Raw genomic sequence first — 20,168 nt, 5'->3', positions numbered from 1 at the left:
CATTCCCAAGTCCCTCAACCAATCTTCATAGGGCTTGGTCCCTTGGCCCCAGATCATCTTCATCGCTCTCCTCTGTACTCTTTCAATTTTATCTACGTCCTTCTTGAAGTGAGGCCTCCAGAACTGCACACAGTACTCCAGGTGTAGTCTGACCAGTGCCATATACAATGGGACTATGACATCTTGTGATTTTGATGAGATGCCCTTGTTGATACAGCCAAAAATGGCATTCAGCTTTTTTATCGATGCATCACACACTGCCTGGTCATGTTTAGTTTACAATCCACAAGTACCCCAAGGTCTCGTTCACACACAGTGTTACCTAGAAGCATATCCCCCATCCAGTAGGCATGCTTTTCATTTTCTGACCCAGATGCAGAACTTTACACTTATCTTTATTAAATTGCATCTTGTTCTCATTTGCCCATTTTTCCATTGTGTTCAGATCTCATTGAACTCTGTCTCTATCTTCCAGAGTATTTGCCAGTCCTCTCAATTTGGTGTCATCTGCAAACTTGATGTGTAGTCCCTCCACCAGCTCATCTAGATCATTAATAAATATGTTAAAAAGTACTGGGCCGAGCACCAAGCCTTGAGGTACCCTGCTACTCACCTCCCTCCAGTCTGATGAAACACCATTGACATCAACTCTTTGAGTGCGGTTCTCTAACCAATTCCCTATCCACCTAACTATCTGAAAATCCAGATTGCAGTCCTTCAACTTATCCATCAGAACATCATGGGGAACCTTATCAAAAGCTTCACTAAAGTCCAAGTAAACGACATCAACCGAATTTCCACGATCCAGCAAACCTGTTACTTGGTCAAAAAAGGAAACCAGGTTGGTCTGACAGGACCTGTTGGAGACAAATCCATGCTGACTTCCTTGGATCACCAAATTGTCCTCCAGATGTTTGCAGATCGTTCCCTTTAATATCTGCTCCATTATCTTCCCCACAACAGAGGTCAGACTCACTGGTCTGTAGTTTCCCGGGTCATTCTTCCTCCTTTTTTTCAAGATCGGAATAACGTTTGCTCTCTTCCAGTCCTCCGGGACATCTCCAGTCCTTAAAGAGATCCCGAAGATGATGGACAAGGGTTCTGCAAGTTCTCCGGGAAGTTCTTTGAGCACTCTCGAGTGCATTTCATCCGGCCCAGGGGATTTGAACTCATCCAGTGCAGCTAAATGCCTCTCGACAACCTCTCTATCCATGTCAACCTGCCACCCAGACACTATCCTTTGGCTACTGCCATCTCTAGATGTGCCTAAACCCTTTGACCTGTGGGGAAAAAACAGATGTAAAATACGCACTAAGCCTTTCTGCTTTCTCTGCATCTTCCGTTAGAGTTTGTCCATCCGCATCCAAAAGTGGGCCTATTGCCTCCTTTACTTTATGTTTGCTCCTCACATAACTGAAAAATCTTTTCTTGTTACAATGGGCTTCCCTGGCCAATCTTAGCTCACTCTCAGCTTTGGCCTTTCTGATGATTGATCTACAGAGCTCTTCATTAGAGCTCTGTCCTTCCCTCCATTTCCTGAACATTTTCCTTTTCTTAGTTCCTCTTGAAGTTCTCTGTTCATCCAAATAGGCTTCTTAGCGCTCCTGCAGTGTTTTCGTCTTTCTGGGATAGTCATTGATTGAGCATGCAATAGCTCTTGTTTGAGTAGCGCCCACCCTTCACAGGCTCCCTTCCCTTCCAGCATTCTTGTCCATGGTATGACACTCATCATGTCTCTGAGTTTATTAAAGTTTGCCCTACGAAAATCCAACATCCGCGTCTGGAAGCAAGGGCTTGTGTCTGTTAGTCATTTGTTTCCACCCAGCTCTTGCTTGTTTTTAACCTTCAAGCATGAAAATGTTTTGGTCCTTCCTACTACCTTCATGATTTTCATTTTCTAGGTTCTATATACTCTGTGCTTTTTTAAAAAAGTAAATGCCAAGAAAACTCGATCTGGCAACTTTAATAAACTGTGTAAATTAAGCAAGTTTGCATATACTTGCTTTGCTTGCTATCTGATTAGTAGAATTTAGCACCTATTTACACGCACTGCTTACACACCTTTAAGACTGTAACTGTAAGTCTAGACAATTAAAATAGAAATTCACTATTCTTATTTTGTATTCAGTATCAAATCCCTTGCTTTCTAAGTCTACAAACACTTCTGACCATAGCCCTGAGGTATATCTAATGTCAGGCAAATAACTTTAATAATTTTTAGTTCAAATGACTAAAAATATGACGTTCTAAGATATTTTCTCCCGAAAGCAACTGCACTACTCAGCAGTTTTATAGCTGAAACACTGTTTAGCAGAAGTGATAGTGTTGCATGGCTGTAACTGGGAGCACAGTTTGACCCATTTTGTCAGATAAGTTCAGTCGCTTTTTCAAAATGCATTCTTCACAAGAATGCAGCTGTCAGTACAATTGGTTGAAAGTGTTGTCAGGTACCCTTTCATTAGAGAGCCTATACACGGTGCAGTTGTATACAATTCCTAGAGAATCATGGCAATAATCCATAACGATTGGCCATTAGTCTGCAAGTGCCTTATACATTAGGTAAGTGAATTGCTCCCACTGGTTTGACCAGGTTTTCATGTGTAGCAGTCATACAGGCAAAAAGAAAATGTTACAAAACCTAGCATTAAATAGAATTGTTAGAGCAAGTTTTGTCAAGCATACGAACACAACTGACTGGAATCAAATGTTCAGTGTGGTGTGTAAAAGATGAGCTGTTTTGATTCCGTGCACTCGTGCCACTCTTTTAATTGTTGTGGTGTGACTACGTGGGTTCTGTAAAAGTGGCAACCCTTCTGAATTGAGCCATGACAATCCCACGATGAAAATGCATTCAGAGCCCAGGCAAGGTCCTTTCACATCGCCTATTGCTACATTTTTTTAAACTGTAAATGCTGAGGATTGAACCTGAGGCTCTGCTTCTGAGCCATGCCCTCTCACTCACACTTGTACTACTTGTCCAAAAGTAAACATGTGGATTATTCCATAGGGAAGCATGCTGGCTGAAACGAAAATATGGCAGCCGTGCAAACCCTAAGAAGCAAAATACTGATACATTTTAAAATGGATTTACATAGTAGGATTAATCACATGTAAGACTGGAGTTTATAGGGTAGCTGATGGGGATGTCACAGATGTCACTGAAGTCAGGAGGCAAGCTTATATTGCTCATGAATCAAATTAATTAAAACAGTAACAACAAGTGTCTCAAGGTTCTGCCAAGTTGCATGTATATTGAATGCTAGTGGAGTCCACATAGAGAAATATGTTAAAAGTTACTGCATTGTTTTACAGTAGGCCATTTTCAGTAGTAAAGCAAAAATATGTTTAAGTAGGAACAGGTATAGGTGAATGAAGACCATGATTTCAATTATCATTGTATGACATGTGCGTCATGTACCCAGGAGATCCTGAGACTTGCATCATGATCCTAGTTTTCCTTGGAGGTCTCCCATCTAATACTAACCAGGGCCAATCCCCTGCTTAGCTTCTGAGATCTAATGAGTTAAGGCATGTCTGGGCTATCCAGGGTATAAACTGCATGGAGCCTTTATTCCAACCCCAGATCGATTCAGTCCCTGCCCTCTACACAGAATGCGATTTCCGTTTGGATTTTGGGCGATTTAAATTTTCCTCCTGCAGCAAGAAGGATTGATCCAGAGTGACCCTACGTTTATTGTGGGATATCTCAGACTGCTGCTAATCCTGAATATATTCAGAAAATCGCATTGTTTTGAATCTGGGCTCTCCTCCGTGGTAGAGGACCCGTGATTGGCTACAGGTGGTCATGTGACAAGCCTGCCTCAAAGGAGAAGCCTCTAATTTCTCTCAACTTCTGTTGGCCTTGGATTTTTTGTTTGTGCCTTCTTCGTCCTCCCTCCCCCCTTCAAGAAAAGAAAGGATTTTTTCCTCCCTCCTCTGACTTCTTGGATCCTCTCCCCCCTTCAATAAAACAAAGAGAGGGTCTCCATTTGCCTCCCCCCCTCTTCTGAGCCTCCCTAACCACGTGCAGAACACTTTCCTGTTTCAATGGGGAGGGGGGGAAGAGGAAGACCCGAGTTCAAAGTGATCTGAATTCAACAGGATTGACAATGAAATAAAAAAAGCAAGTGCAGACTCTGCCCAGGTCAGTGTATAATTTCACCTGAAACCTGTGTGCTGGAATCTACCAGCTTTTCTGCTAATACAAGAGAAAGGAGGGTAAATCTTATCTGATTCTTTTCCTCATGGCAGACTATCCCATGTGGCTCTTTGTCTACACAGGTTCAACAACATTCTTTTAATGAGTCAAAAGACATCCTTCATTTCTCTTGCATCAACCAAAAAGTTGATAGGATCCAGACCATTTTGTGTAAACTTCTGTAAAACTTTGGCCAATGCAGATACTTGCTTATGCACATAAAAGTTGGATTCATTGGCATAAGCATGGAAACAGCACTGAGGCATAACATTTACCAAGAATGCTAAAATACCTCCAGTATCACAGTGAAATTATTATATATATTTAAATAATACTCCTATTACCCAAACTGTTGGATACATAATAAAGTATACTTATAAAAGAAAGCAGTATTTCCAGATTAATTTGTTCATTGCATCTATGTTATCCTTAACTGGGATTTCATCAACATTTAGAAACTCAGAAAAGGTCCCTGTATATTGTAGACAAAAACGTGTTGGAATAATCTAGCCCAAGTTAGGCACTGGAAAATTGCATTGGTTTTACATGTTTAGTTCTCTCACGGAAACAATAGTATCTAAAAGTCCTTAACAATAGCAGGATCTTTTTTAGCCATTGTTTCCTCTTCCAGGGCCATATACAATGTGTTGTGTGGGCAGAAATGTGACTAGAAAAGTAGCAATTACTTGTGTGTGTGTGTGTGTGGGGGGGTTGTTTTGTTTTAAGTTTTAGTCAGGCAAAACTTTCACTGTGAACTCAGTTCCCTCCCCCCCCCCCCCCACAGGGGCACTTTTTCCCCCCTGACAAGGAACAGATAAGAAGGAATTTCTCTCTCCTAGCAAAAGAAAAGCAAACACAATAATCCCTGTTTATTATTGAAAGGTTGGTGACCCAGTCTTGCTCCTGTTCTCTGACTGTGCCAAGGTCAGAAGTAGCACCTATATCAGTGTTCCAGTGAACTCCCTTTCCAAGTCTTTTCCTTGACACAGACACCTATCTTTGGGAAGAACAAATAGATTTTACAAAACATGATAATAGTCAATGAGGAACACAGTACGTGTGATGAATCCTTACATATGCTTAGAGAAATCTCTACAAGAATAGCTCTTGTGAATCCTACTGACACTGTTAAAATGTCCATGTTGCCTGGAGTATTGTTTAGGTCTATTAACTCAGTTTATGTAAGAACAACTTTCACATTCATCATTGCAAAATAAGTTGAAGATTGAAGATAAAAATACTTTTAGAGTGAGATCTGTGTGGTATAGTGATAAGAGCACCAGAACTGAGTCTTGGAGATTCATGTTTGAAGCCCCATTCTGTCATGGAAGCTAGCTGAGTAACCTTGGGCCGGTCACCAGTCTGACAGGGTGATGGGAGGATAACATGAAAAATAAGATGTTGTAAGGTGCTTTAGGCTCCCATTGGGGAGATAAATGAGTATTAATTTTATTTACCTCATTTACATAGGCATAAATATCTGCATAAACACGTGCAATTAAGTATCCGGTTGACTACTGCTAGGTGTAGTAGTCAACTGGATTATCGCTGGAGAAACTGCGGTATGTAGCAATTGTACCACATAGAGGAGAGAAATCAACACAATGCAGTAGCCACTGTAGATCAAGACTGAACCCAATTCTAGAGCTCAGGGATCAGAAGAAAAGTTGACAACTGGTACATGGTATCTTTTTAAAGAGCAGCACTTGTCCCTGTGAAGCTTGCAATAGTAAAAGAGTTGGTTTTCACCAACCACTACACCACACTGACTCATAGAACTTCTGTGCTCTGTATAGTTACCTTCCCCTGTACTTTTTTCTATGTCATTATTTGTTCTTATATTCTCAAGTTAGTTATTAGGTTTTCCATTACCCGGTATTACACTGTGTATGAATATATATGCATGTGCCTCTGGTTTACATAACTTATTCTGACACACAGTTTTAAGTGCAGCATTTGGATTCACTAGCTAACTTATGTTCAAAGGAAGAAGGGGCTAGCAACCCTAGGTGGTAGAGGGGGCTTCATACTGTCTGCAGTTCATTTTGTAAATGAGGTGTACCTAGTTGTGGCAAGCCCTGACCAGGATCATCTAGGCTGGCACAATATCATCAGATATCGGAAGCTAAGTAGGGTATTGGGATGGTAGTCACATAAAAACAGGAAATGGCAAACCACTTTCTTGCCTTGAAGACCCCACAGGTTTGCCCAAAACAACATCACCATAAAGAGACTTCAGATTAAAAAGCAAATGTGAACGTTTTCACTTACATTTACAGATAGATAATCTGACCATTTCCAGTTGCATGTCTGCTTGTGGCTTCACTCTGCTTTCAGGCCATCTTCTTATCACACCCAAATTATCTGGCTACATACACTCCAGAGATGGGATGGCCCATTCGTATTGTAACTGTTTTAATATGACGTTTGAATCCAACATGCATGTGCACATGAAAGCTTATACCCAGAATAAGTCTATGTTGGTCTTAAAGGTGGCACTAGACTCAAGGTTTGTTCTACTGCTTCAGACTAACACAGCTACCCACCTGAATCTAGTCTGTAATCAGTACTGTCTGTGATCATGGAGACGTAAGAACAGTTAACCCATCTGTCATCTGGATGCAAGAACACACCAGAGGATCACTGGCACAAATGGCATTATAGAACAACTAGATCTAAAGCCCATTTCACTTAGGAATGAAATGGGCGCTAGATGGCCTGGGCCACCCCCCACCCGAGGCTCTCTCGAGCCTTCTCCCGGCCGGCGGAGCAGCCTCGACGCGGCGAGGCCGTTCCGCCAGCCGGGAGAAGGTGGCACGGCCCACCCCTCACACATGGCTGTCTGGGCTGCTTGGGGCGGGATGGACAGCCCATTGGCTGCTTGGGGCGGGATGGACACTCGGAGGGGCCAATCAGGCTCCTGATTGGCCCCTCCGAGTTTTTATCCCGGACAGGGCCCGCCCTAACTCCTCCCACACTGCCCTTACTGCTTTATTCGGACTGTGGCGCTCCGCGCCACGGGGCTGTTTAAAGATAAGGAGTAGCATTCTTGCCTAGAGACCTCTTCGAAACTCTAAAGAATTCACTTAGCTAATTTTCAAGGTGGATGATACTTTGAGACGCGGACTGCCTTTCTTAACTGCTTCAGATAACTACATTAAAAACCACTAGTGTTTTATGCTGTGAAAATATCAAGGTGGATGATACACTTAAGCATGGAAAGCCTTTCATAATACCTTCAAATAAGTATGTTTTTAAAAAGCTATTTCATTTTCACACAGTAAAAAATCCCCAACTCTGTTGTGCCAACAGAGCTAAAAAAAAAGACAATTATGACTTTGAAAGCTCACAAAATTAATTGACTTCTCAATTGGACACTGATACTTCCTCCCTCCCCCAACTATGACCTAAGAACCCCTCCCCTCTGATGATGTGGACTGCATATCTCACTTTAGAAGTGTTAACCTAGGACAGTGGTTCTCAACCTGATGGTCGGGACCCCTTTGGGGATTGAACAACCCTTTCACAGGGGTCTCGGCAGGGCAAGCAGCTTGGCCGGGGGGGGGCACTGCCACTGTTGCTGCTCCTCCTGCAGGTGCCCATGCTCGGCCACCAGCCGCTCCAGCAGTGCCTTCAGCGTAGTGCATTCTCCCACCAGGCACTTCAGGTGGCGGTGCAACTCAGCAGGACAAGAGGCAGAACTGAACTGAGAAACACCAGAAAAAAAATTATATACAACTATGAATAATGGATCGTCATGCCATTGGTCAATTTCAGTTTAATTTTTATGGTTGGGGGTCACCACAGCATGAGGAACTGTATTAAAGGGTCGCAGCATTAGGAAGGTTGAGAACCACTGACCTAGGACAATTTGTCCTGGCACAACAGAGTTAATATAGGAGGGCTAGCCCTGAAGCTGAAATAAGTCACTCCAGAAGCACCAAAGGTGAGCCGGCGGCAGAGTGGCAGGGCAGCCCCCGAGGCAGCAGCCGGGGAGGAGGACAAGGAGGAGCTGCAACCCTCTACCGACTGATCCATGGACCGGTTCCGGTCTCCAGACCAGTTTCTAGTGCGGAAACTGTAAAGGTGTTTTTGGCCCAAGTTCAACCAATTAGCTTCTATGGCACAGCATGGGTTTCCTGGATCCTAGTCTGAGACTTCAACCACTATATAACACTGGTTTTATGTAACAACTGCTGTTGAATATTGACAGTTAGTAGCAAGTAGCAGTAGTAGGAAGTAGCCTTCCAATTGTTGCTGCCAGATCTGGACCTGATATTGTTCGTTCAGAGGCTAAAGCAACCTTGGAAAAGCCCCCCACACACACACTTTTAGTGACAGAAACCAAGGCTTGAAGGCTCTCAATACTGTTGCAGTTGCAACCTCACAATGCTACAGAAAAGAGATTCATTTTAATGTTACAAACACTACTACCTAGTGTGTTTTTTATATATGTATATATAAAAATTGGATTTTTCTGTAGATCTGGGTTTTTTCTCAGTTGTGTTGAAAAATCTGCCTTGCCTGTTCATGGTTCCAGATTTCAATACACGTGATGTACCAGTACACACAGTTACAGACAAAGTTTCATTTTACACTGTTTAAAAGCATTACAAAAATAATACACTGTACATTATAGTAGGCTAACAACACACATCTGCCCCACCATACCAGAGAGGTACATCAAAATACTAACATACCCATTGCTGATAATTTGAAAACAAAAGGCTGCGGCTTTGTATTTTGCAAGGGGAGGGAAGCCCCTTTTCTACAATTGGCGGGATTTGGCTGAAAAAGGAACCCAGAGCTTCCCCAGCCCTGCTGATATCATCACGTGAAATTGACATCCTCCTTGAGATTGTTTCCCGGCATTATTTATCTTGCCTTGACACGCGGGCTTTCATGTGGCCTGCCGCCGCCTCCGCTTGCTGACAAGGGGGAGAGCGAGAGAAGTGTCCTAAGGAAATGTGCTCACTGGACAACAGCAAAGGCATTTCAATGTAAGGAAATGAAGGAAACAACCGAGTTAAAAAAAAAGAAAGAAAAGCATGAGGCGCATCTGGGGAGCCATAGAAAGTCGCTGGCGTTTATTTTCGTGCCTTCCTCTCCACGCACCCCCCCCCCCCGGCCTTTCCGCGTGCCGCGAGTTGATTACACGCTCAACAGCCTCGCAAAGTCGAGTGAATTATGAGGAGGCGGGCGAAACAATTAGGACGGGGGAGAATGGCGGCCGCGGGTAGCCGAGGAGGCGAAGCGGTTTGCGGCGCGCCCACCGAAGCCCTCCGGAGTTGAACTTCGAAAGACTCCCTGCCGGCTCTTCCTTCCCTTCCCTTCCCTTGGCCCGGCGGCTTCTGCACGCGCCCCTCCCCACTTATCCCGCCTCGGCGGCAGCCGCGCACAAAAGGACAGAAAGCAAGCGGGGGCAAGGCACGCCGGCGGCCAAAGTTTGCGGGGCCGGCGCGTCCCTTCTCGCAAGCCGAGCCCCTCCGCCCCGAGCAAAGCTGGCGGGGAAACAGGACGGGCGCCCGGCCACTAAAGCCCACCCCCCCCTCCGCCTACCAGGCGCTCCGTGGGGCTGCCCCCACCCCGCCGCCCTCGCCTATCCGCCTCTCGCCCCCCGGGCTGCCCCAGAGCTTGCGGCCTCCGTTGGCTGAGATACCCCAGCGCGCCTCGCCGGCCGCCTCCGACCCGAGCCCCGCCGCTTCGCGCCGAAAAGCCCCCTCCTCCCCCAGCCCACCTTCTCGCCCTCTCCCTCAAGCCGTGCAGCCGCAAGCAGCTCAAATGGAGTGGAAAATGGCCAGTGGTGGCAGATCGAGCCTTTAGATTATCTGTTTCACGTTTGGTACTTAGCGCGCTCTAATCTGCTTGTCTTTGCCAAGGCCCCTCACCCGCCAAGGGGAGGAGGAGGAGGAGGAGGAGGAGGCCGGCGGGGGGGGGGGTCTTTTGCCGCCGCCGCTGCTTCTATACATGATAATATGTTTATATGATTAGCTGCGCCCAGGGGTGGGGAGAAGGAGAGACAGAGAGGGGTGGAGATTGAAGGAGGCGGAGGCGGCGGCGGCGGCTCGGAGGTGGCTCCAGTTCACAGGAGTGGAGAGTCTGTGTCAGGACTTCGCAATCCCCAGTCACACACGGAGAGGTGCACGGACGAAAAGGAGCTGCCAAGACAATTCCCCGGGATTCTTTTCTTTCCTGCTCCGAGATCTCGGCGGCGTCCGCGGCTCCCTTTCTGCCCACCGCTTCGAGGGCGAGCAGCGTTGGCTCCGGATCGCCGTTCCCGGGGCAGCAGCGACGGCGGGGAAGCCGAGCAAGAGACGCCGAAGCAGGGCGGGACGGGGACGGTGCCCGAGGCCGGAATGCCATGCGGGGAGCTGTAAAGGCGGGCGAAGACAAGGACGGAGCAGGGCGCTTTCCCCCGGCGAGGGGCTGCGTGCGCGCGCGTGTCCGTGCCTGCGGTCGCCCCCCTCGCGCCGACTTCGCCGCCCTCCCGAGAATTCACTACTGAGTTGCTCTTGGCTGCCGCCGCCGGTATCGCCCCGCTCGCTCCGTCTCGGAGTTGCCTAGAGAGAGGGGACTCCAGGGCGGGTCGCATCCCCAGCTGCCGAAAGAAGCCCTCCCGCGTGCCCTCGCGCTCTCGCGCGTGCGGCGGCTTCCACCTCCCCCCCCCCCCGGTCGCTTTTCTTTTTGGACGGGGCCGAGCGCGTTGGGAACTGTAGGGGGGGAAATGTTGACTTAACCCCTCCCGAAGCCTCTCGGCTGGCTGGCTGGCTGGCTGGCTGGCCTTGCGCGGCGGAAAGGAAGGCGGAGAAGCCGCCGCGAGGGTCCGCTCGCTCGCTCCCAACCCGGCTCTTTTCGCCTTCCCGGGACCCCCTCTCCGTCTTCTGGCCGTCTGCTGCTGGCGCCTTCCGGGCCACGATCCACTCCCCCCCCCCCGGCTTCGTAACCCGAAGAAAAAGCCCTCTGTCGACCCCATTTCCGGGGCGCCCCAAATGCTTCAGCGACTCTGGCCCGCCGTTGGCTGCAAATCCAAAGGTAAGAGGGGAGAGGTAGGTGGGGGGGGGGCAGCAAAAAATAAAACGCCACTTGGCCGAACCCTTTTGCTTACTTCGACCCCCCCCCCCCGGTGGAGCCTTTGCAGGCACGGGGATGCTGATGGGGGCTGCGCGGGGGAGTCCTACCCCTAACCCTTTGTTTCCTCCCGGGTGGTGGTGGTGGGGGGGAGACGTCAGATGTAGTCCAAATGGAACCGCTGCTCTCCCCATCTCCTCTTCGTGCATTCAGCTCCCTCTCCTCGCTGTCGTCACCTTTAAAAAATCACAATCTTGCGCGCTGCGTAAATCAAAGTGTTCTGGGGGGGGGGGGGGGGGCTAAACAGCCAGCCCCAGGGGCGGGGGAGGGGAGGCTCTGCACGGCCCTTTACTTTCCAGCTCTGCCTCTCTGTGTCTCCTGCCGTGAGCGAACGGCAGCTCGGGTGAGGGTTAATGCTGGGAAGCCGGAGAGGGCTTTCCCAGACAAGGCGGGGGAAAGGTGACCTGAAAACGCAATCAGATGTGAACCAGCGCGGTGGGCTGTGGCCATCCTTCAGGCCGGCAGGAGGAGGAGGAGGAGGAGGGCCTGGGGCTTTTTGGAAGAGCTACAGGGCCTGATCAGATGCAAGCGAAAGGAAGGTGAGCCTGAGTGCCAGAGGAGACCCTGCTGGGGCTACGGGACCTCTGCTCCCAGGGATCTGGACCTTAGGTCAGTGCCTGAGGGGGTGGGGGTGGGGGAGGAGGGTGAAGAGTCCATCCCCCAGCAAAAGAAACTCCTAGATTGTCTAGGGAGGCTGAAGAAGCCCCTTAAGGCTCCTTGCAGGATCTAGGACTTTTTCCTTCCTTCTGATCAACTGCCAGCACCTCAGATGTGTGGGAAGGGGGGTGGAGAGCAGAGAAGTCTGCTTGACTTGCTAAACTTTGCCCTGTCCTAAAGGGTTTTTTTTCTGTTTTGTTTCTGTTCTCCAAATAGCTGTTATTGATTTGAGTAAAACTGCCCCAGTCTAAGAAGAAAAGTGTGCCTGCCATAGGCTCACAGCCTCCTGTGATACTTAACAACCCATTTATACTTTAACTGGAAGGATGTTTTACTTGGAAGTGCCCCACTGACTTTTATTTTAAGGCAAGTGTTCCGGGCATTGTCGATTTAAAGTAGGAGTATCCTTTAGATTGAGTAAGGAAATATTCTCTCTTTCCAATAAGGTTTGCTTGTGTGTGTGTGTGTGTGTGGGGGGTGTAGCCCTCCGTTCTCCCATGGAATGTATTTGTTTGGTGAGTTCTTTTAAGAAATTCTATGAAAAAAAAGCCTTGCAAGTTATAGTATTAGCAGGAGAAGCCATCTGGATCCTGTTAATTGGAGAAAGGCTAGCTTTTCTGTTCCCCTCCTTTGGTTTGTTCCAACATTCTTTGCTTAGTTAACAGTGAGGCAGGCTCTCCTCTCTGGATTCCTCAGCCTGATGGCTAGTTCCATTCATATGTCTGTCTCTACTTGTCAGTCTTTTACAGGCCCCAGGAAGTCTGTTCCTCCGCTGAACTCAAGTTGTACATTGAAAGGAGAAGTCACTTTCCTCTAGTGGATAAGCACTTGTTGCACATTTGTATTCACAAAAACTTAAGGAAGCAAAGCATGAGGATACCTTTTTGTAAGAGGCATCCTGATAATAAATATGAATATCTCAGCTGTGGCCCAAAGAAAAGGTGGAGTCTTCTTTCTTATTTGTAGAAATCAAAGGACACCTGGAGACAGTGTTCCAGAAGTGTATGTGGTGTATTAAATATGTTTCTCAAAAGCATTTATGGGGCTTGGATTTTTTAATATACATAGTTGACAAGGAAATTTTTTGGTAGAAGAAGGGTGTCTTTTTGTACAGGCAGAAAAAAGATCCATCTTCTCTAGGCTTCAGATGGTATAACCTTAAGAATATCTGCATTTTTAGTTTGTAATTATTAACAATATCTTGCAAATCTAGTTGTGGTGGGGCGTTAGGTTTGGCAGAAAGTAAAGATACCGCCTCTTGGGCTTCAGGTGTGTGTGTGTGTGTTTTCCTCAAGAAATTATGGCTGGTAGAAAGAATTCTACAGAACAAATGTTCTGTTGTTTGGTTTCTTCAGACACTCTGATTCCCTCCCTTTTGTTCCCTGCCACTAAAAGAGGTGCCATTTCACATCATTCTGCACAAATTGTTTGAATTAATGCAAGTGTGAATTCTTACCATTTGAAGGGGGTATTAGCATATCAAAGGTTTCTTAGCTTTCAGCTCAATTGAGAAAACTTCAGCCTGTCTTCCATTTGCTTCCAAAGCAGAGGCTCAAAGGGCAGTGAGGAATTGTAAAGGGTAAAAAGGGGAGGTGGATTTGGGTTATGTTTCTGAACTTTTACTGTTTTGTAATTATGCCAGTGAAGAACGTAGTCTGTATGCTGCAGGGCCCTTGCAAACGGCCAAACAATTATATTCCATTGATTAATGGTTTGTTCTAAGAAAAAGGGTGACCTTTTTGGTGGCAGCCACTGTTGCATAGTCTCTGGTGTCTCCTGTCTGTTCTGTTAGTGGGATTTGCAAGGCCTTTTCTTCTACACTCATGCTTTGGCTATGGCCTACACATTACTGCATAAGCATGTCTGAATGGAAAAAGAACTTCTAATTACTTAAAAAAATCACAAATGAATCTTTGAAATAAAAGACCCACTCAGCCCCTTTGAAGTTAGCACACGTATCTCTTTAATATGTAATACTAGGATAATAGACCCCCCCTCCATAAGTTGTATTCTTTTTTTTTTTTTTTTTGGTATTTGAAACTCTCTTCTGGATACTGCTATGAGTTAATTTCCAAAGAATAATAGGATAATTAAAGCAACTTCCTGTGTAATTAAAAAAAGAGTACTTAATGAGTTTTGCGTGGGTTAGTGACAGTCAAGTGCTTTGTCTTTTTGTTGTTTTCATTGTCAGTGTAATGAACATTTTGAAAATAGCTGTGACAAGGATTGGCCATATCAGTCTGGTTGTGGAATATTCATCATTATTATATTTTAAGTTAGTTTACTTCACTATCACATTCATGTATTTTTAATTCATTCACTGTTCTCTTTTACCCTCTGTGTTTGCAAAGAGAGATGGTTCAGTCTGCTCTCTAATTATCTTTAAAAAATAAATATTCAGAATTTGGTAGACCAGAATACAGCAGTTCTTTAGTACGTTGGGCAAGCTCTTTTTCAACCATTAGATTGTTTTTTGGGGGGTGGGTGGGAGAGCTGAAATGTATCACTAGGAAGTCTCATATTAAGCTAAAGAAAAAGCTAATCAAGAAGTTCTCTCACTACATTGAAAGTGCCTACTTGGCCTTATCTTTAACACAGTGCATGAATTGGGTTTTACCAAACATACAACTTTAGTTCTGACTGAGAAGAATATGTGCAAAGCTAAAAGGTTCATGTCCAAGTGTTCAGAATAATTCCTTTTAGTTCAATTTGTCAAGAAACTGCTGTGCTTAAATGTAACCATCTTGCGAATTCCAATAATAAGCATTTTTTGAAACCTGCTATTTGAATGGTTCAAGAATGGCTCAAAATGTTGTTGGTAGACTCCTTTAAGCAGTTCTGAAATGGTCTGCTATTTCTCTGGCATAATTTTCAGCAGTGTCTCTATTGCCGTCAAGGTGCCTGAAGTAGTACCTTTTGGTAGTCTGATCAGAACATATTGACGTAATTGTCATTATGACACTTAAGTTGCTTTTAACCAGTCTACTTTGAGTGGAGAGTACTGTGAAGAAAGTGCATTCTCCCTTAGAACCATTAGGGATAATCCAAAAATTGCCTCAAAAACATTGCACTCAAGTTCATATGATGGTGATCCCAGAAGCTGACAAACCTTTAATGCTCTAAAATACCACTGTAGGAAGTTGTTAAAGATTTCATAGGACAAAATTGGTCCACTTAGACTGAAATTAATGTACTACAGCAGTGCATCAGCTGCCCTTTTCAGTCATAGAGGCTTACTTTGTATTGGCTATAGAAATGGAAGATAGATATTCAGATAATTCTGGCGCTTGCTAGGTGGAGAAATCAGGATATTGAATCATTGTGAGGCAGAACAAACCAATTACTTTGGGTTTTGACTTTAGAGACTCAAATAAACATTTCCCCCCCTGTCATGTTTGGCTCCCCAGATCATTAATAAACCAACATCAAAGCAAGCAGGCCAACTTCCAATGTTATAAAAAAACAATGCAAAGATATAGATCTTGCATGTAGGCTTGGAAGTCTTAATTTAAGGCAAGCAGTTGGAGTTTTTATTGCAGCAATTTTCACAATCAGCAGAGACATTAACACCAGGCTTGTGGGTGTTTTCTTTCCTTAAAATGAGCAAGAGGAGAGCATTTTAAAAAAAAGTTTGCTTAGCGGTTAGACACTTTAGAAGCTGCTTCATGTTCCATTTGTCCCTTACAGTCATGTCAGGAATTGGAGTTACTAGGATGATTTGTTAAAAACACACACACACACACTGTAGAAAGCTTAGTGCCACTTGTGTTTGAACGAAACAACATATTGAAAAATCATCTGACATTTTATCTTGTTCACTAATGCTTAATTTGCCTTTCATAGTATGTATTTTAATTGACAAAAGTGCATATGCAGAAGTCTTAGGGTATATTGCACCTGCTGGCAATACATTCTGCACAAGCTTGATTTGGGGAACATCTATTAAATCTATTGCAGATTCTCACTGAGAACTGGATGCAAATATTACAAAGACACGTAGATGGAAGGTAGGAAATGGTTAGGAAAATATTTTGATTTTTGCCCCAGAACTTTTTAAAAAGCTCCTACAGTTTTTTCAGTCATATTAATTGTGAGTTTTCCTAAGAAATGAAGATTTTAATGGAAAAGACGACCAAATGAAGATTTATTTATTTGCATGTGGGAAAGTTGAAGCAGGAAGTTTAAAAATTGGAATGGCTTCATCAGGTGATAAACCAGAAGAAATAACCAATGTGGTAGAATGCGATGGTAAGTTTAAATTCATTCATACATTAGTAAATAGTTATGAAATAACATTCTTCATACTAAATCATTAAGTGTTCCGCTTATACATGTCCCATTTTCTCAAGTATTCTGCACAATTTATGGTACGTGTGTGAAGAGAAGGGCTATTCAGTATCCTACATGATTACCTTTAAAAGAGCACATGTGCAGTCACAAATTTGATCACCCCCCATTTTTTTAATTTAATGAAAATGTTGCATGTGCTTGTTGTAATAGTATATCAAGACAAATGGGAAACTGTAAAAGCTTAAGTTTTAGATTGATTTACATAGTTTTTGGATATTTTCTATTTTTTAAGCAGAAAGTGGTCCTATCTCAATATGAACAGTGGAATGATGACTAGGAATACACTAGGAGAGATTGGTTCATTCAGGTCTTTCCTCAGTCTTTTGTATACTTTGCCTTGTCAGAAACCCTTCTAAATAACCATTACATCCGTTTAGATGTGCACAGTTCACCGCTTCTTACAGTATAGAGTTTAAAGAAGGCAGTTGCTTAATGAGCACTAAAACAAAAACCTCAGCTTGATGAACTGAAAACTATGAATTGGTTCTTTTAGGAAGAAGTATTTTTGATCAGAGTTTTGAATTATAGCATAGGCAAGGTTGTGGCTCATTATCTTAAACTGAGCATTTTATGGGTCTAAGATGCAGTATATAATTTGCATGTGCCATTATTTTTCCTCCCTTGTGGTATTTGTCAGGAGCTAATGCTTAAATTGTACAGAAGCCTGCTTTTTTCCTTCCCATTTTTTTATTTAGAAAGGCATAATAATAAAGAACATTGCAGTCTGACAAAAATAATACTGACCCTAATACCTGCAGGTAAAATGCAGCCTCCAGCTCCCCCCACCAAACAAGCTTAAATTCAATTTTTTGAATAATTACAATAAAAATGATGTTTTATGAACTAATATACTTCATCTTTTAAGAATATTTTATTTGTGTACTGGTAAGTAAAATCCCATCATGGTTGTATAATTTTGTTTAATTATCAGAGCAGCTAAGAGGGAAAAATCAATTTACATTGAAAAAATCACAGAAATGAGGTTACCTTGTTAAAAAGTAACTTGCCAGCAGTGCCTGAATTGCCTAGTTATGTCAAAATTTGCCTTATTTAACGCAATAAGAATACGAACTAGTAGTTCAAGCACATTTGAACTGTGCCACTGTTTCTTTATCTCCTTTTAGGAAGATTATGAAGTAGTGTTAAATTTACAAAACAAATGGAATAATAACTATTCATTGGAAAGAAATGGTCGCATGAGCCATTTTTTTCACGTATCTGTTGACCTTGTTTTCCCCCCAGAAAATCCATATGAACAGCTCTGTTGGTTAAAGCTAGAGATAAAAAGTGAATTATGGGTCCTGATAATAGCCACAGCTATGTCAGTTATGAAGGAAAACTTGTTTCCTCACCTATACTTGTTCATATATATATATATATATATATATAAAATATATATATATAAAAAATGCAACTGTGATACATATATTTGGAGACTCTATGCTTTGTAGTACTGTAGCTTGAAAAGCTTAACTATATGTGCTTCACTGAAAACTAGAATTCATAGATCTTCTGTGAACACCTGCTTTAGTGCAGTTTCCTGAAGCACATAAAATCTTGCTTCACTGAGTCACTAAAACTGTCTTAGTTACAAGGGGCAGGCGACATAACAATTTAAATCCTGTGGGCCATTTGTAGGTCACAGAGTCATCACACTAGAATTTCTGGGTAAAGTGGCTGAAAAGAGAAGACAAATGCCACTTTGAATGGAGATGTTTATACCAGACTTCTGCCTTAGGGTAAAATTTGGGTCTGTTTTAGCCCGGATGTAATGTCTCTCTCTACAGATCCCAGAATTAATCATGGCCTGACAAGGGAACGTGTGCTGGGGGGAGGGGGCTTGTTGGCTGACATTATTATAAACATTATTAAATCATTGCATCTTAGTGCTGCAATGTACTGTGTTTGGATAAAGGTAGTTGAGTACAGAACATGCCCCCCTTTTAAACTGTTTATGATGATGGTACCTATGAGAAAACTGTAGTGATTCTCTTCAAAATAGTTGTAATTGGAACAGGGAATGGATCAGGCAGTTGCTTGTAAGTATATTGAAGGAGAATGATGAATTAATGGACATGCACGTGCTTCATAAATGAAGAAAATCTGTTTTCTTTCAAACATTAAATCTTATTGTAAAACATGTACCCAAATATATCAAAGGTATACAAAATTCTAAATACATGTATTATACTAAATATACCCTATGCTTTTGGCAATAGTTTTATTTTATAAATTTTACATTAGACTTTAACATACAAAATCTTTACAGTGTTACTTATTTTTTTTTAAAAAATTATTGAAGGCATATGACTTACCCGAGGATTCACTTCCAGAACCCAGCACTCAGATTACTGAAATGTGGTTCCCATAATTTTCAGGTTTGCCAGGTTTGCCTGGCAAGTGGGGATTTGCAGCTCCACAAAGATATTTTTTTTTAAATCCTAGTTCAGCTATATCAAACTAACTCTAATTATGTCTGACTGGTACTTGGTGTAAAAGGGCACTTTCATGTGTAATGATGTACTTTACATTATCACACACTTCTATATTTTATTTTGTTTCTTATTTCGGTATTATCCTATGAGTGCTCTGCATTCAACTTCATTTGTTTCTTAAACAGTTCTAGGACTAAATCTTATGTACCTGGTATAAGATTGCCCTTATGTCCTGATGTTTGTTGAACATTACTTTTCTTCTCCCAGTGAAGATACTGATTTTGGCAAAAAGCGAGACATTTTAATATACAGTTCTAATAGAGTCTGGTTCCATCCTGTAACGAGGTCAGATGCAACTGAGATCGGATGCACTGGATTGTTACAGTTTAGGAGCAAGTCCCATTGAGTATATGTTCTTTACATCTGCAAATACATATGCATGCAAACAGCAGAGGTTAAAATTAGTCATGCATTTTTAGCATTTAATTATTTTTTGTTCTGTTCAGAGGAAAAATAGTTTTATATTTGAATGGCAGCATTAAAACCAGAAGACCTCTCTGTTCTAAAGAAAGCAGACAACATCTTGCTGCTTTTGATACTGGGTTAGTATTTTCCTGTTTTGTTGTGTTACAACATGGCACAATAGGATGAAATTGCCCTATCACTCCTGAGTTTTAAAGTTAGGTTTATGCAAAACCTAAGCAAGATAGCTGTGCTTCAGACAATTTGTGAGCTATGTCCCAGTCTTCCTGAATTAAAATCGTTTACCAATTAATTTGATTTCTTGATGCAAACCTGAACTGTGCTTTGTGTCTTCTGTGGGTATTTTCATATCAGTCAACACCTTGGAATGATTACTCTGCAACTAGGTGAGAGAATAATCTAAGTATTTACTGGCAAAATTGTCCTCTCTGGCTGGGCGAGTGAAAATCTGATTTTATTTTAGAATCCTAAGATTCTTTCATGGTGGCTGACCAGATATAAAGAGTTGAAACTCATGCTTTGATTGGAATGGATATTTGTTTTTTTAATTAGGGTCAGAATTTAAGAAGACACAAAGTTTACCTGTGAGTTCTGACATAAAACAAATAAATTACTTGAAACAAGCAAGTATCATATCTGCAACATGTGAAGTAATAAAGGAAAGAGTGCCTTTGTGTATGTGCAGAGGTCACCATCAAAGCATAATTAAAGCCCACCCTTTTAGACCGTCTTAACCACTAGCTGTGTCCAAGAAGAAAACAAGCAGACAAATACACTACCTTTTCCTATTGTATCTGAGGAAGTGTGTGTGTGTGTGTGCACACGAAAGCTCATACTTTAAATAAAAATTTGTTAGCGTTAAAGGTGCCACTGGACTCCAAATTTGTTCTACCTTTTCCTATGTTGAACCAATAATA

General features: G+C 43.2%; 1 protein-coding gene and 1 long non-coding RNA gene across 30 annotated transcripts in view; one reads left to right on the top strand and one right to left on the bottom strand.

The window, feature by feature from the left end:
- Positions 1-8,783: 8,783 nt before the first annotated feature.
- LOC143835500 (uncharacterized) lies at positions 8,784-10,143 on the bottom strand. The gene is made up of 2 exons (XR_013230179.1): positions 9,936-10,143; positions 8,784-9,126 (listed from the first exon to the last, which is right to left on the bottom strand). It is a non-coding gene; the product is annotated as an uncharacterized LOC143835500 (long non-coding RNA).
- A 180-nt stretch (positions 10,144-10,323) lies between these two features.
- The window catches only part of ADGRL2 (adhesion G protein-coupled receptor L2), a 219,062-nt gene continuing 209,217 nt past the window's right edge, over positions 10,324-20,168 (top strand). For 5 of the 29 annotated variants that reach the window (XM_077333201.1, XM_077333225.1, XM_077333205.1 and 2 more), the window contains exon 1: positions 10,327-11,230. The gene's annotated coding sequence lies outside the window, so the exon portion shown is untranslated. Of the gene's footprint in view, positions 11,231-11,706; positions 11,866-11,918; positions 11,936-12,333; positions 12,350-20,168 lie in introns of those variants that run through there. The other 24 variants (XM_077333207.1, XM_077333206.1, XM_077333208.1 and 21 more) reach the window with 13 other exon arrangements.

The sequence above is a fragment of the Paroedura picta genome, chromosome 4 (genome assembly GCF_049243985.1).
Source record: "Paroedura picta isolate Pp20150507F chromosome 4, Ppicta_v3.0, whole genome shotgun sequence".
NCBI classification, from domain to species: Eukaryota; Metazoa; Chordata; class Lepidosauria; order Squamata; family Gekkonidae; genus Paroedura; species Paroedura picta.
This window is presented reverse-complemented; position numbering and strand designations above follow the sequence as displayed.